General features: G+C 38.4%; 1 pseudogene; it reads right to left on the bottom strand.

The window, feature by feature from the left end:
- Positions 1-2,418: 2,418 nt before the first annotated feature.
- Positions 2,419-14,197, bottom strand: LOC127202988 (vomeronasal type-2 receptor 116-like; annotated as a pseudogene).
- Between the last annotated feature and the right edge of the window lie 244 nt (positions 14,198-14,441).

Raw genomic sequence — 14,441 nt, 5'->3', positions numbered from 1 at the left:
TAGCCAGGATTTAGAAAGAACCAAGACATCCCTCAAACAAAGGATGGATGAAGAAATTATGGTAAACTTACACATAACTCTTCCGTGATAAAGAAGGAATCTTGAAATTTGCAGGCGAATGCACAGAACTAGAAAAGATCATCCTGAGTGTTGTAACCCCTGAACCAGTGAGACAAACATTGTATACATAATTACATATGGGCAGTATATATATATATATATATATATATATATATATATATATATATATATATATCTGTGATACAATCCAAAGACCTAATTAAACTAACGAACAAGGAGTCCCCTTAGGGATGTTACTTGATTCACATTTAGAAGGGCAAATAGAACAGAGACAGTAAGAGGTTGAAGAGAGGGAATAGGATGGGAATCTAACATAGATGTCCTCTGAAAGATTCCACCCAGCAGTGCATCAATGAAGACGCTGACTCACAGCAGAGCAATGGGCATTATATGAAAGTGTGGAAGGAACCAAAAAGGGACAGAAGCTTCTTAAGGTGAGCAAGAAGACAAAAATTCTGCATTCAAGGGGCCTTAGGAGACTGATGCACCAACAAAAAGGAATGCATGGGGGGAAATTGAACCCTGTTCAGATGTAGCCAATGGGCAGCTCTGTCTCCATGAGACCTCCCTACTAAGGGGTGCAGAGGCTGTTTCTGACATGGGCCCTGGTGCCCAAATTTTGATCACATCCCCTAGTAGGGCAGCCTTGCTAGGCCATAAAAGAAGAGGATACAGGTTGTACTAAGGAGACCTGGTAGGCTTTAATTAGATGGTAGGGGAACAAAGACTTTGAAGAGCCTCCACTTGCTTGATAGCCCACAAGACCCAGTACCCACAGGAGTAGGAGGCCATCCATGCCTAGATGACCATCAAAACTCTGGCAAATTGAACCTGAGCATGATAGTTGGGCCTGCTGTAATGATACAGGAACAAGAAAGGCAGTCCTGCTCTGAAAACATGGGAGTGGGAGAGCCGGCCTTGCCATGATGACACCAGAATGTGAGAGTGCCCCCTGCCCTGAGGACTCCAGAACTGGAGAGCCAGCCCTGCCATGACAACACCAAGCCCTGCCCTGATGACATGGAGGCAGGTGAGCTGGCCCTGTCTGAGAACACAGGAGCAGGAGAGCAGGACAGGCCCTGAGGACAAGGGTTGGACCCTGCTCCAGGCCTCTAAGTCATCCTCACCAGAACATCTACCCCATGGATGATGACCTGCTGGAATACATGAAGGGACCAGATCTGTAGATTCAAAGATTAAGAATCTCCTTGACAAGGCAACAACGGGATATCCCACAGAGTCTCAGTGAGAATCCGGTAATGATAGTGTAGGACTCAAATCAGACCCATGATTCATAGCAATGAACACTTGAAAATAAACATATGTGGACAAACGGCTATGCTGCATGACACTCTACAGTTTCTGTGATTTGATGTTTGCTTGTTTATTTGGTTGGTTGTTTTATTTTACTGGGGAGATGATGCCAGGACAGAGGGTGGATATGGAGGGATGGGGAGAGGAGAGGGATTTTGGTGCATGACATATAAATCTTAGGTATTCAATAAAAGTATAGAAAATAAAAGTAAATATTTTAGTTTATTACAAGGATGAATAAAACCTCCATATAATTCTTCTGTTGCATTTTAGTAACTCCATCTTCCAGAATATCTTTGTTCACACTGTTTGCTTCTGCTTCAAAGCATTGAGCTCATAACAACTATGAACTACCTGAATAATCACATCCCACTTCTGAGCTCTGTATATCTAAAAGCTACTAGTCACAAATCAGGCATCCAATGTAGAACTACAAAATAAAGACTTCATTTCTACATTTAACAAAATAATGAAATTTCAAAATATGATATCCTATATTCTTTCAGAATCATGAAATTTCTTCTCAAAATCACTGAAAACCAAGAACCTGTAAAACTGATGCATGAGAAACAATCTGCTGCCACAATTTTCAATTTACACAGTAGAACATAACAGAATCTTCTGGTGTTCAAAATAAACAAGGTAAGTTACATGAAATTTAATGGGTTTTAATCATTGAAGGATCACATAAATACAACATGTCTAAACATGATAATACATTTTAAGTAAAAGCACTTGTAGGCAGGGAAAGACCAATATCCATGAGTTTATTCCACACCGTTGTACTCAAGGGGCTGAAGGCTAACAACGTATACATAGTGAAATTCTATACAGAGGAAAGTATACCATGGATTTTAAATATGAAAACAGTCATGGTTCCAGGGCAATGGGACTTTAGTACAACTGAATGAGGACATATGAACGCTCATACTCATCTGATTATACCTGAATAAGACATATAGACTGGTGTGGCATTGGTTTCAACCATTGTCTTTAATTTACTGACATAGATTAATATTAATTTTAATTAAACCGTAAATGATTATTTCTTCTTGAATGTATTTTATGCCTGATGTCAACACAGGAGTTCTTATCTGGCCTTAACAAAATAATGTAACACTTGGGGACAAATATCAAGCCAAGGAGTGCTGAACTGGAAGCCAAGATAGAGAAAACTTCCATAGCCACCATGACCTTCCCTTTTGTGCTGTGGTAGACAGGGAGGAAGGTGACCCAGACACAGAAGAATACCTGCATGCTGAATGACAGAAACTTGGCCTCATTGAATGTATCAGGCAGATTCCTGGACAGGAAGGCCATGGTGTAGCTCCCAAGTGCCAAGAAGCACAGGTACCCCAGGACAGAGTGGAAGGCGACTGCTGAACCCTTGTTGCACAGAAGGATGATGTGACCATGTTCAGCATGACCATCTTGATCAATGAAGGGTGGAGAGGTAAGCAGCCAGATCCCACAGAGAACAAGTTCAATCAGAGTGCATACGGGAATGATAAAATTAGGGGCCCTTGATACCATTAGCCACCTCACCATTCTAGCTGGAGCAGTCACCCTGAATGCAATAACCACTGTAATAGCTTTGGCCAACACTGTGGAGAGAGCCACAGTGAACAAAATTCCAAATGCTGTCTCCTGCAGGATGCACGAGGCTGTGTTGGGCTGTCCAATGAAGAGCAAGGAACTGAGGAAACAGACGATGAGTGTCAATAACAGGGTGTAGCTGAGAGCCCGATTATTGGCCTTGACAATGGGTGTGTCTCTGTGCTTTACAAAGACTGCAAGAACCACAACTGTGAGAACAGAGAAACACAGCGCTGTGACGGTGAGAGCCATACCTAAGGGGTCATCAAAGGCCAAAAAGCTCACAGATTTCTGGAGGCAGTGGTTCTTCTCCAAGTTTGCATAGTGACTTTCTGGACACTTCACACACTGATCCATATCTGTTCAGAAATGAAGGTGACTGTGAATCAATCCTCAGAACTTTTCTTTCCCAATAAGTTGTGATTCAACCCTAGCTTATTTAAATACTTTCTGACTCACCTCCCTTTGTTATTTCAGAAAACTTTAAATAGTCTGTGAATAATTTCAAATCTATGCAGCCATCATTGTCTATGTTAACAAAAATGGAAGCAACCCAATGTTTTTTTCCCTTATCTTTATATCCTTCCCTGAATTTGCATCTGCTTTATAAATCATAAGGTTACAGGATATTATTGTATAAACATAATTTCACTCAAACATTACCTTAGTAAAATCAGGAATTTCTGTACATGTATATTTATTTTTGAATGTATTACAATATAGACAATAATATTTGAAATTCATTTCCTATAGGTGTTCTAAGCATAGGGTCACATATTTACTTATTTCCATATAATTCTTTGTGTACACTACTTTCGTTCATACTATGAAATAATAAATGCCATTACATCCTTGAATTTTAAGTCATTCACTAGTAGTTTATGAATTCATATAGATATAGCATGTTTTAACTTATAGGGAGTGAATCCTTGAAATATTTCTAGGTATTAAAAAAGAATACACAAATATTCTACTCTTAACATTTGCTTCTTGGACCTGTTTTCCTGTTATTTTCTAATGAGAGATAGATAGGCAGTCGATATGGGTCAGAGAGGATGTGGGGAGGATTAGGGAGACAGAGAGAGGGGAAATTTGATTCAGATTATATACTGTGATAAAAGCCTGTGTTCAAAAAAAGGGAGAGACAAGGTCTTTAGTCATCAGAAAAATGCAAATCAAAATGACTCTGAGATTCCATCTTACACCATTAGAATGGCTAAAATCACAAATTCAAGTAACACCACATGCTGGTGAGGATGTGGAGAAAGAAGAACACTCCTTCATTGCCTGTGGGAATGCAAACTAGTACAACCAGTTTAGAAATCTATCTGATGATATCTCAGAAAACAGGAAATAGGGTATCCTCAAGACCCAGCTATTCCACTCCTCGGAATATACCAGAAGATGCTCCACCACACAACAAGGACATATGCTCAACCATGTTCATAGCGGCATCATTAATAATAGCCAAAACATAGAAGCAGCCTAAGCTTCCCTCAGTAAAAGAATGCATAAAGAAACTGTGGTACATTTACACTATTGAATACTACTCAGCTATTAAAAACAAGGAATTCCCGAAATTTGTGTATAAATGGATTGAACTAGGAATGATCATAATGAGTGAGCCAACCCATAAGCAGAAAAACTCAAATGGTATATACTCACTTATAACTGTACACTATCCCAAGGGGAATGTCTCATGAAAGTCTTCAATTACAGGAAAATGGGATAGAGGTGAGGACATCCTATTGGGACTCTAAGTGAGAGAAATATAGGAGATAGGGAAATAAATGGAACCAGAGGGTCCTAGAAACCTACAAGAAGAACACTATGATGGGGGATCTGGGCCCAGGGGTTCTGCTCAATCTATGGCTCCAACCAAGGACAATATGTGCAGTCATCATCATACCCCTACCCACATCTAGCCAGTGGACAGGACATTCTCCACAGTAAAGTAGAGACTGGGGACTGACTTTCACATGTTCTCTGGTGCCCCATATTTGCCCATGTCCCCTTGATGGGGAGGTCTGATGGCACTCAGGAGAAGGATAGCAGACTACCAAGAAGAGACTTGATACCCTATGAGCATATACACGGGGAGGTAATCCCCCTCAGGAACAGTCATAGGGGAGGGGAATAATGGGAAAATGGGGGGGGGCAGGGAATAATGGGAGGCTACAAGGGATGGGATAAACAGTGAGATGTAACAAGAATAAATTAATAAAAAAAAAAGAAAAAAGAGACTTTATACCCTATGAGCATATACAGAGGGAGGAGGTCCCCCTCAGTCACAGTCATAGGGGAGGGGAATAGGGTGAAAGCAGGAGGGAGGGAGGAATGGGAGGATACAAGGGAGGGGATAACAATTGAGATCTAATATGGATGAATTAATAGATAAATAAATTATTAGAAAAACAAAAACAAAAAAGGGAAAGATTTAAAAAGAACAAATTATATTAATTAGTATATTTTCTGTTAAACAAAAGAAACTTAATCAGGAAAGATATAAATACATGTACTGAAGAAATCAAACAAACTCTCCAGTCAAATGCTGTATTAAACAAACAAAGAAAGAAAAAAAGAAAATCTTTTATTGAGAGTCATCATGAACAAGATGTGAGAATTCCAAACTTTAAGTGAATCCTACATGTGACTGAGCATGCTTTGAAAATACAAAAAGAAAAAAAAAATGGTGCTCAACACACTGTGCTCATGGTGAAATGAAACAGTCTGTTCATTCATGGACAAGGTGGATCTCTTGAGGAATCAATGGATGCAATGCAACAGCACTGTAAATCTTATTTCTCCCCAGTCTCATGCCATTTTCTCAGGTATGGCTGACTTCTGTAGATGGGTTAGAAAGTTGTCAGTACACCTGTAATTACCTGTCTCATTGGAAATCTCGTTTTCTGCACAAGGAATGCAATCAAAGCAGCAGGCAGCCTTCCCTTCCTGGGCAGCTTTCCGGAATCCAAGTCTACAGCTCTCACTGCACACTGACTGAGGGGTCTAAGAGAAGTGAAAGCCGTTAGGAAATGTTTGGGATTTTGTGAAAAATCTTAGTAAATGGAATATTTCTGAGTATAATTGAATGTTGGTTTGGATTAAAATAATATGTTTTGGTGTTGCTAATTTTGGCAGCTTTGGGGCTTACATCACACACATGTTTAAATATTAGTTCAATACATGAAGCCACTGTTAAGAATAGGTGGCTAAAATAGTATTCTAGATGGTCAGTGTATGACTTCAAATTCAAGCTATCTCTATGTTTACTGGCCACCAGGCAGAGCTTTTATATTAATGAACTTAAGAATGTTGATTGACTACTTCACACGTCTTGGATTCAACACAGAAATAAATCTTTGGGCATTTCTAATCAGAATTTTATAGAAACATTTTTAAGAAGTGGGAAAAGTCACAAAATGGGGTCAGTATTTCATTGTTTACTGTCATACAAATATGGGAAGGAGACAGAAAGTACACAATTATATTCTTTGATCTCTGATTCTGGTCTGTGAACATGATCTCATCACCTCCTCTGCTCCTCAAAACATTTTTTCAACCATGATATACAGCATGGTCACAGTGTCAGCCATAGCAAACCTATTCTCCTGTGACTAGCTTATGTTGACTATTTACTCAAAGTAGAAAAGCAAGTATAATGCACACAAAAACACACACACACACACCTGTCACACTTTTCTTCCTTTTCAGAGGCTGACGAAATATAAATGTCAACTTACATTTCTTAGGCTGGATGATAAATTAAACATATCATTGTTTTGCATCAGTGAGAAAACCCTAACAGACAGTCTATTCATAAGAAATATATGTCCCAAGGTAAATTTCTGGCCTAACACAAGACCCACTCCATGGGAGAGAGCAAATCCATAACACTATTGATGATGCTCTACTGTGATTGCATACAGAAACCTAGCAGGGATGCCTCTGAGAGGATCTGCCTAGCAATAGATTGAAACATAAACCTAAACTCACAACCAAACAGTGGGCAGAGCAATGGGACCCTCGTCAAAGAGCAAAGTAAGATAGAGCAGACAGAAGATGAAAGAACTCTACAAGAAAACCAACAACCCCAAATAATCAGGGCCCTGAGTGACTTGAAAGACTGAAGCACCACCATAAGGAGCAGGCATGGACTACACCTAGACTTTCTGTACGTATATAAGAAATAGAGAGCTTAGACTCCATGTGGGTCTCCCACAAAAGGGATGGGGCTGTCCCTGATATGGTCTCAGTTGCACGCCTTTCAATCACTTCATTCTGGTGTAGCTTCCCTACAAGGACACTGTGTAAGAGGATGGACACAGTCCTGAGATGACTTGAAGGGCTGTACTAGACCTTTAGGATGTGGTTTTCCCCTTTTCTCAGACCATGGAGGACAGAGAGGAAGATGATGGAAGGGACAGAGGGGAAGGACATAAAGGAGAAGAATGAGCAGCTACAATGAGATGTAAAGTGAATAACTAAATAAATTATGAATACAAAGCAAAAGAATATGTGAGCATCAATATAATGTGGGAATAAACTTTCCATTGATCAGCCAGAGAATGAAAAAATAGTCTGTGTTGACTGTTTTTTTTTTTTTTCTTTTTTTCTATTTTTTTTTTTTTTTGTGAAGATCCTTATCAGAGCTGAATATTGGCTGGAACTGAATGAGTGTCCACGGACCATTACATCCTGAGAATTGTTTTTTGTTTTTTTATGAACAGTCAAAGTATAAAAGATAAGTCACTACTTACATCTGTAATGATGTAGGCCATTGAATCATCTGCTCAGATAAAGAAAGCTGCTGTCCAAGGGGAGCATATGGAGAAAAGGTTCCTATTTTTACATTTAATCCTAGACCCTTAGGGAAATTCCAAAAGTTGAGAACTTCATACTCTGGATCTAAGTTTTTTCTCTCATCCATTACAGTGCGACTTCTGACATGATTTTTCAGTAGGGTGTTCTTGAGGAAAGGAAGGAACTGAAAGAGATGTAGGAACAGATGTTGAAGGACAACTGGAATACTAAAAACATTTTTTAAGTAAAACAAAAATCTCGGTGGTTTTAGCCCATCCTAATGAAAACCTTCTCTGAAAGAGGCATCACTGTGGCTGAGTAAATGAAAGATTCTTGGATTAATGTTCATTAAAATATGAAAATCATATTCTGTTCAAGTGAAATCACTGAACTAAATTCAACTAAGTCAGCCAGCAACCAAGTTATGTGGATTCCGCTGATTCAAGGTTCTTTGCAAACCTAGCCACTCCTAGAAACTTTTGGACTATATTTAGGCCTTCCATTCTTAACATGGATGCCCTGAAGTGTAATGATGACTTTAAAGTGATCCCTCATGACACTGTGGTAGACCTCAGAAACATTTTTCCCTTAAGTATCTACTGCCCCTACCTCTGCTCTGAAGAATACATCCTTTTTTATTGGCAAGAGATTCTAGGGACCTCAAGATGGTGGTGAGCAGTGTGGACTGTGTTTAGAAGCTCTAGTAAATGGTTCAGGGAATTGCACAGAATTCTTCACCAGAAGCAGAAAGAGTCAAATGGTATTTATTCACTTATTCTGGACACGAGCCCAAGGGGCATGTTCCATGAAAGTTTTCACTTACCAGGAAAGTGGGACAGAAGGGAGGACATCCTTTTGAGATGGCAAGAGAGGCATGGTAGAATGGGGAAATAGAAGGATCCAGAGGGTCCTCAAAACCAACAAGAACATTATGATGGGCAGATCTGGGCCCAGGGTTCCTGCTCAAACTATGGCACCAGCCAAGGACAATACATGCAGTAAACTCCGAAGCCCTACTCAGATCTAGCCAATGGACAGGACATTCTCCACAGTTGAGTGGAGAGTCGGGACTGACTTTCACACAAACTCTGGTGCCCCATATTTGACCATGTCTCCTGAATGAAGAGGCCTGGTAGCACTAAGAGGAAAGATAGCAGACTACCAAGAAAAGACTTGATACCCTATGAGCATATACAGGGTGAGGAGTTCCCTGTCAGTCACAGTCATACGGGAGCCGAATAGGGGAACAGTGGGAGGGAGGGGGCAATGGGACAATACAGGGATGGGATAACAACTGAGAAGTAATATGAATAATTTGAATATATATATAGTAAAGTTTTATAAAGAGATTCAAAACCTATTATGCCGAATTTGAATTCCTTGGGAAATAATAAGATATCACTTTGCTAATATTACAACACAAAAGAAAGAATATTACCTGCCAAGGGGAAAATTCCATTCCCTCTTCTTTAACATTTGGTTTTATCTGTATTTGTTGAAGAATCATTTCATGGAGACTGTAGGCCACAGCATAAACAGCATTATATATATTGTAACCTTCTTCACTCATAGATGGGTCAAAAAGGTGTCTGGGCAGTAACTCCAAAGAAGCATTGGGTTGGCAGTTCTCCAAAAGTTGACAATCAACCTCAGAAAATGAGCACTTGAAGAACAAATACCAAAACTTGGGAAGGTAAGTGTCTTCTGGGTACTTGTAGGGATTAACTGTTCGAATGAAATTTGTAAAGTCAATCATCTCCTTATGGTGGTGTGAAAACATGAGACTCCCATGAAAAGACTCTACCATGAAATAATCAGAATTGTTATCAACATCCCACCAAGAGTTCAAGATCCACACTTTCCATGTCACTAACAGTTGCAGAATGTGTCGCATTAAACCTTGTAAAGAAGCAACGTCCCCATAAATAACTATTACATTTGCTGATGATTCCTGAATATTCACCAGATTTTTCCATACTGCACTGGAAAATGAATTCCAGGTGCCAGGGATCATTTTCAAAAAGGCTATGCAGATGTTCTTACTCTCCATAGCTTCTCTCAACCCTGTGAGAAGCAGAGTTCCTCTGTGGTCGTCTGGGAGGATCACACCAACCCAGGACCAGCTGAAATGAAGCATCAAAGAAACTATAGCAAGTGGCAGAGAAGTGTCTTTGGGGGCCATCTGGTAGAGGAATTTAAACTGATCTGGGTCATTTAAGACAGGATCAAATGGCCCAAAAGTGAGCTGTAGGGGGAAAATGGAAACAAGAGGAAGAACATTGGCAGCACTGGCATCAAACACAATATCCGTCCTGAATAAAAAATATATATATAAACAGTCAGGATGGAGATGTTTTTCTCATATTTTAAAAATCAACACAAATTAGAATTTTCCAAAATAAAATTCCTGACATACATCCAGTTTCAGTGACCTCAATGGCCTGATCTACTTTTCTTTCCTTTCTATCTCAAGGACCGGAAATATGGATCTATCAAGTACTGTCAGACTTTCCTTTGATAGATGATTTCTCTAATTGTCCCTATTTAAACATTTTATGACATCCAATAATGGCAAAACAAGGATAGTTGACTCCTATTTTCCAAAACTGAATCCTTACCTGAGGTACTTTGTAAAGTTGTAACAGTCTCCCTATTTGTGCTGACACTGTCATTGATGTTCCTGTGAGTGCAGCAGGTGACATTCTCTTCCTTACACAGTTGTAATTTAGTAGGGGTTGCATCATCCCTGTAAGCCAAAAAATGGGAGGAATAAGGATACTCATTTCATAAGGTGTACCATTGTAGAGATCAAAGCCAAGAGTTGTGTTGGGTAGAAGATGAGGGTTTCTGTTGACCTCCTCGATGGCAAACACCAGGGCCAGAACAAACCAGTAGTTCTTCAATTTATACCTGCACAGATTTCATAAAAGTATACAGGAGGAAGACAAAAACATAAACCTTAACATTGGTGAAATGGCTATTATAATTCAAGTGCCAATGTTCCTATAATATAATTATTTTAACATCGTCTCATGGATGACTTGAATTAGCATGGACCTTTTAAGTAGATATGATTAGTTATTAGCACTAATTAATTATGGCCTGAGCCACTGCACTCAGCTGGTAGGCAACTCTTGATCTGTCTAATAATAATGTGTTGGGAAAAGAACACCCACTCTGTAGGATGCCAAAAGACCCCTACACAAAGAATAGCATTTCATTTTAGGGTCAGGTGTGCTGTTCATAAAACAGTTTCCTTAAAGTTCCAAGTAGTAAATTGTTCTTCAACTGGATATAAAATGCTTCATAGTAAAACTTCTACAGGGTTTTATGGAAAAGCAATGTAATTATTTTATATTTTAGAAAGATCTATAGAGAAAGAAATTAATTCTACATTAAGCATACTACAAAAGAATACAAAAATTTATCTTTAAATATAGAATTTTTCTGCTCTGTTCTGAACTTTTAGTCACATTGTTTTTTGTTAAGGTTTGCTTTGTTTTTTCTTCATTAATCATTTGCACATCTAATTCTTTGTGCTTCCTTACTCGTTTTAGGAACATTTTTCCCTTTGAGTAACTGCTGGTGTTACATATCTGACATGCATGCTGGCTCAAACAACATTATATTGTTTCCTTCCCTCCTCTGTGCCCCTTCACCTGGAAGCCACTGAGGCTGTCAATTTGCATGCTCTGAGCTTGGGTTTCTTTTGACCTTAATGGGTTTGTCTAGAAACTTCACAGGATATAAAACAAAAGATGCTGCATGTGTCATAATTGAAAGCTAATAAGTAAGGATGCAATTGTACTGAGCAGAGTGAAGTCATGAAAGGACACAGAATGTAGGAGCAGCCTGACAGGCTACAAAGACTAAAATAGGAATGCAGGGAGTAGCAATACGAACATCTTCAGTAAAGACCTAGTATAAAGAAGTCTCAAATCAAAAACACCTGGCTGCAAAATTAATCAGACCAGAAGTCTGTACACCTTTGTGAACTTGTGTACATTTAGAATAACCACCTGAGTCACATTAAGAAAGCCAAATGCTGTGTGGTGTGAGTGTTTGTGTGTGTGTGTGTGAGTGTGTGTGTGTGTGTGAGTGTGTGTGTGTTTGTGTGTGTGAGTGTGTGTGTGTCTGTGTGTGTGTGTGTTTGTGTGTGTGTGAGTGTGTGTGTGTGTGTGTGTATGTGTGTACCTCATATTCATTCTCTAGCATATATATCAGGAAGGGACAAGGTTGGATCCTGCTGAACTTGATGGTAAGACTCCATTACTCTGGATACTGCAAACTTGAATTTTAAAACATGGAGAACTCAAGCCATTACTCATCTGGATGCCTTATATTTCCTGTCTACATCTCATAGTTCTGAAAGGAGGGGGTTGGCATAGTGAGGGAGCTTGGGAAGAAAGGGTTTATTTGGTGTCTTTATTATGGTTAAAATTGTGTCATAAAATACCGTGAAAAAGAAAAGAAAATATTGAGGAACATGTTTATTAGGCTTATGCTTTCACATCATAGTGCATCGCTGAAAGAAGTAAGTACAGGAACTCGAACAAAATATGGAGGTGAGAGGTGATGTATGTTACTTCCACAAACAAAATAACACACATTGCTTGTGTAAACTCAGAAAAATGTTTAGGATTAAGAGATTGTTAATCTCTCATAGTAAAAATAGTGCTTTCCTTTCATGAACTACTTGGATATTATTGTTGACTTTATAAAATGTTGAATAATACTTATAGAATACAATTCTTTCATTCATCAAGGACAAGAAAGAACACAATCCTTTCATTCATCAAGGACAAGAAAGGCATCCATCACTCATAAGAAACTGAAAGTGTGATCTTTTCACATATGAGCTTGTTGCTTGATATAGAGAAAATACAGATGTACATCTCTGCCTGAGCTGCTGAGAGTAAAGAGCAAGGGAAAGGAGAGTAACTGAGACATCAGCTATGGTGAACTAAAAGGGGCTCCACCCAGCATCCAAAGTTCCCACTCTGCTAGGCCTATGAGACAAGTTTGTGATCTTATTTGAAATAAAATATGATCCTCAAGAAAAAGAATCTGCCTTAAATTACTGTACCGAAGTATAGATTATTACATTTACATATAAAATTTTGGATTTTTGGATATCTATACAATGCTAGTTTCATATTAGTACTTAGTTTATCAATTAGTTTAAATGTGTTCTCATCCTCAAATACTGATTTTCTGCTACATCTGTACATATTTCTTCCACCACAGTTCCTGAATTTTCACTTTACACCCCACCACGTTATAAAAAAGCACACAGTAATGTCACTTAGAGAACAATTCACTTTCATAACCATCTTTTCCTACTATCTTTCTACCAAATGTTCATGTGTTAATATATTTTCACATTCTATTGCTTTATCTCAGGGACTCCTTAATTGATCCTTAGATATTTGGGATGTCTCTATTGGACCAGGACACCTTATTTCCTCTATAAAGAGACACATTTGAACATTTGTTATTAATTTGTCTAAGAAAATCAGGCTTTTATGATGGTATTCTTTAACCTTCCATATTTGAGAAAAGCTAAAAACCGGTCTTATGTGTCCACACTCACATAAAAGGAATACTATATTGTGTATCCATAAATAAGGAAAATAATGAAACTTGTAAATATTTATATAATGTATCTGACAATAAACAAGGATTAGCAAAGAAATACTGAGATGCAAATAAATGAGATAGATAGAAAAATATATGTGTAAATATGAAAGTGCTCCCAAAATTTAATGGTGACAAACCTCTTCTGAAATCAGCTGTATGTAACAAAACTAGTATTCATCACTTTAGCACCATTCTAGGCATTTAGGAGACTTTTAATTCAGTGTCATCATGTCTTCTGACAAGAGCACATTGGACTTGAAGAAAGCCCCAGAAGGACCACTAACTTATCCATTCTCTGAAATAATAACACTGAAATTATTCAAATTATCTGGCATTACAAGCATGAAAAATGAAGTCCCTGATGTTCCAATAACATGTATGGAAAGCAAAATGAATAACATGAAAATGATCACGTTTCCTTTGAAGAGGATACACTTGATAATGTACTTGAATATATATTTGAGAATGGAAAGTGACTGTGGAAAATCGTTTTAATTGTTATATCATTGAAGTTAGAAGAATTCTGAACCATTAAAACGAATAATTGTACTTACTGTATGAGAACGTCATGGAAATAGTGTGTTGCCGTAAAAACCAAAACGTTTTTATTTGTATAGTAAGTATGAAGAGGGAAAAATGCACCAAGTGTCACATCTCCTTCACGGGAAAATCCATCCTTGATTGTTACATAGCAGTCATTGTCAGTAAAGGCAACAACAAAATCAGGAATATACAGGAGCCCAAAGGTCAAAATAAAGAACATCCTATCAACACAAGAACATGCCCAGCCATGAGAATGGTGTGTTAGAGTTACTTTTATAAAACTGTGTTTGTTTTGGTAGATACAGATGTAACAATGCCCACCAGGAATCTATTCATACCACGTGCTTGTGAACATGTGTGCTTAAACTTTGTTAATGAGTGCAGCAGTTACGATAATCACCCCAAGTTCTTCCTGGCACTTCCTCCAATTTCATGGAGCGTTCTGAAACTCTTTGTTTCCTTAG

This window comes from Acomys russatus, chromosome 19, assembly GCF_903995435.1.
Source record: "Acomys russatus chromosome 19, mAcoRus1.1, whole genome shotgun sequence".
NCBI lineage: Eukaryota > Metazoa > Chordata > Mammalia > Rodentia > Muridae > Acomys > Acomys russatus.
This window is presented reverse-complemented; position numbering and strand designations above follow the sequence as displayed.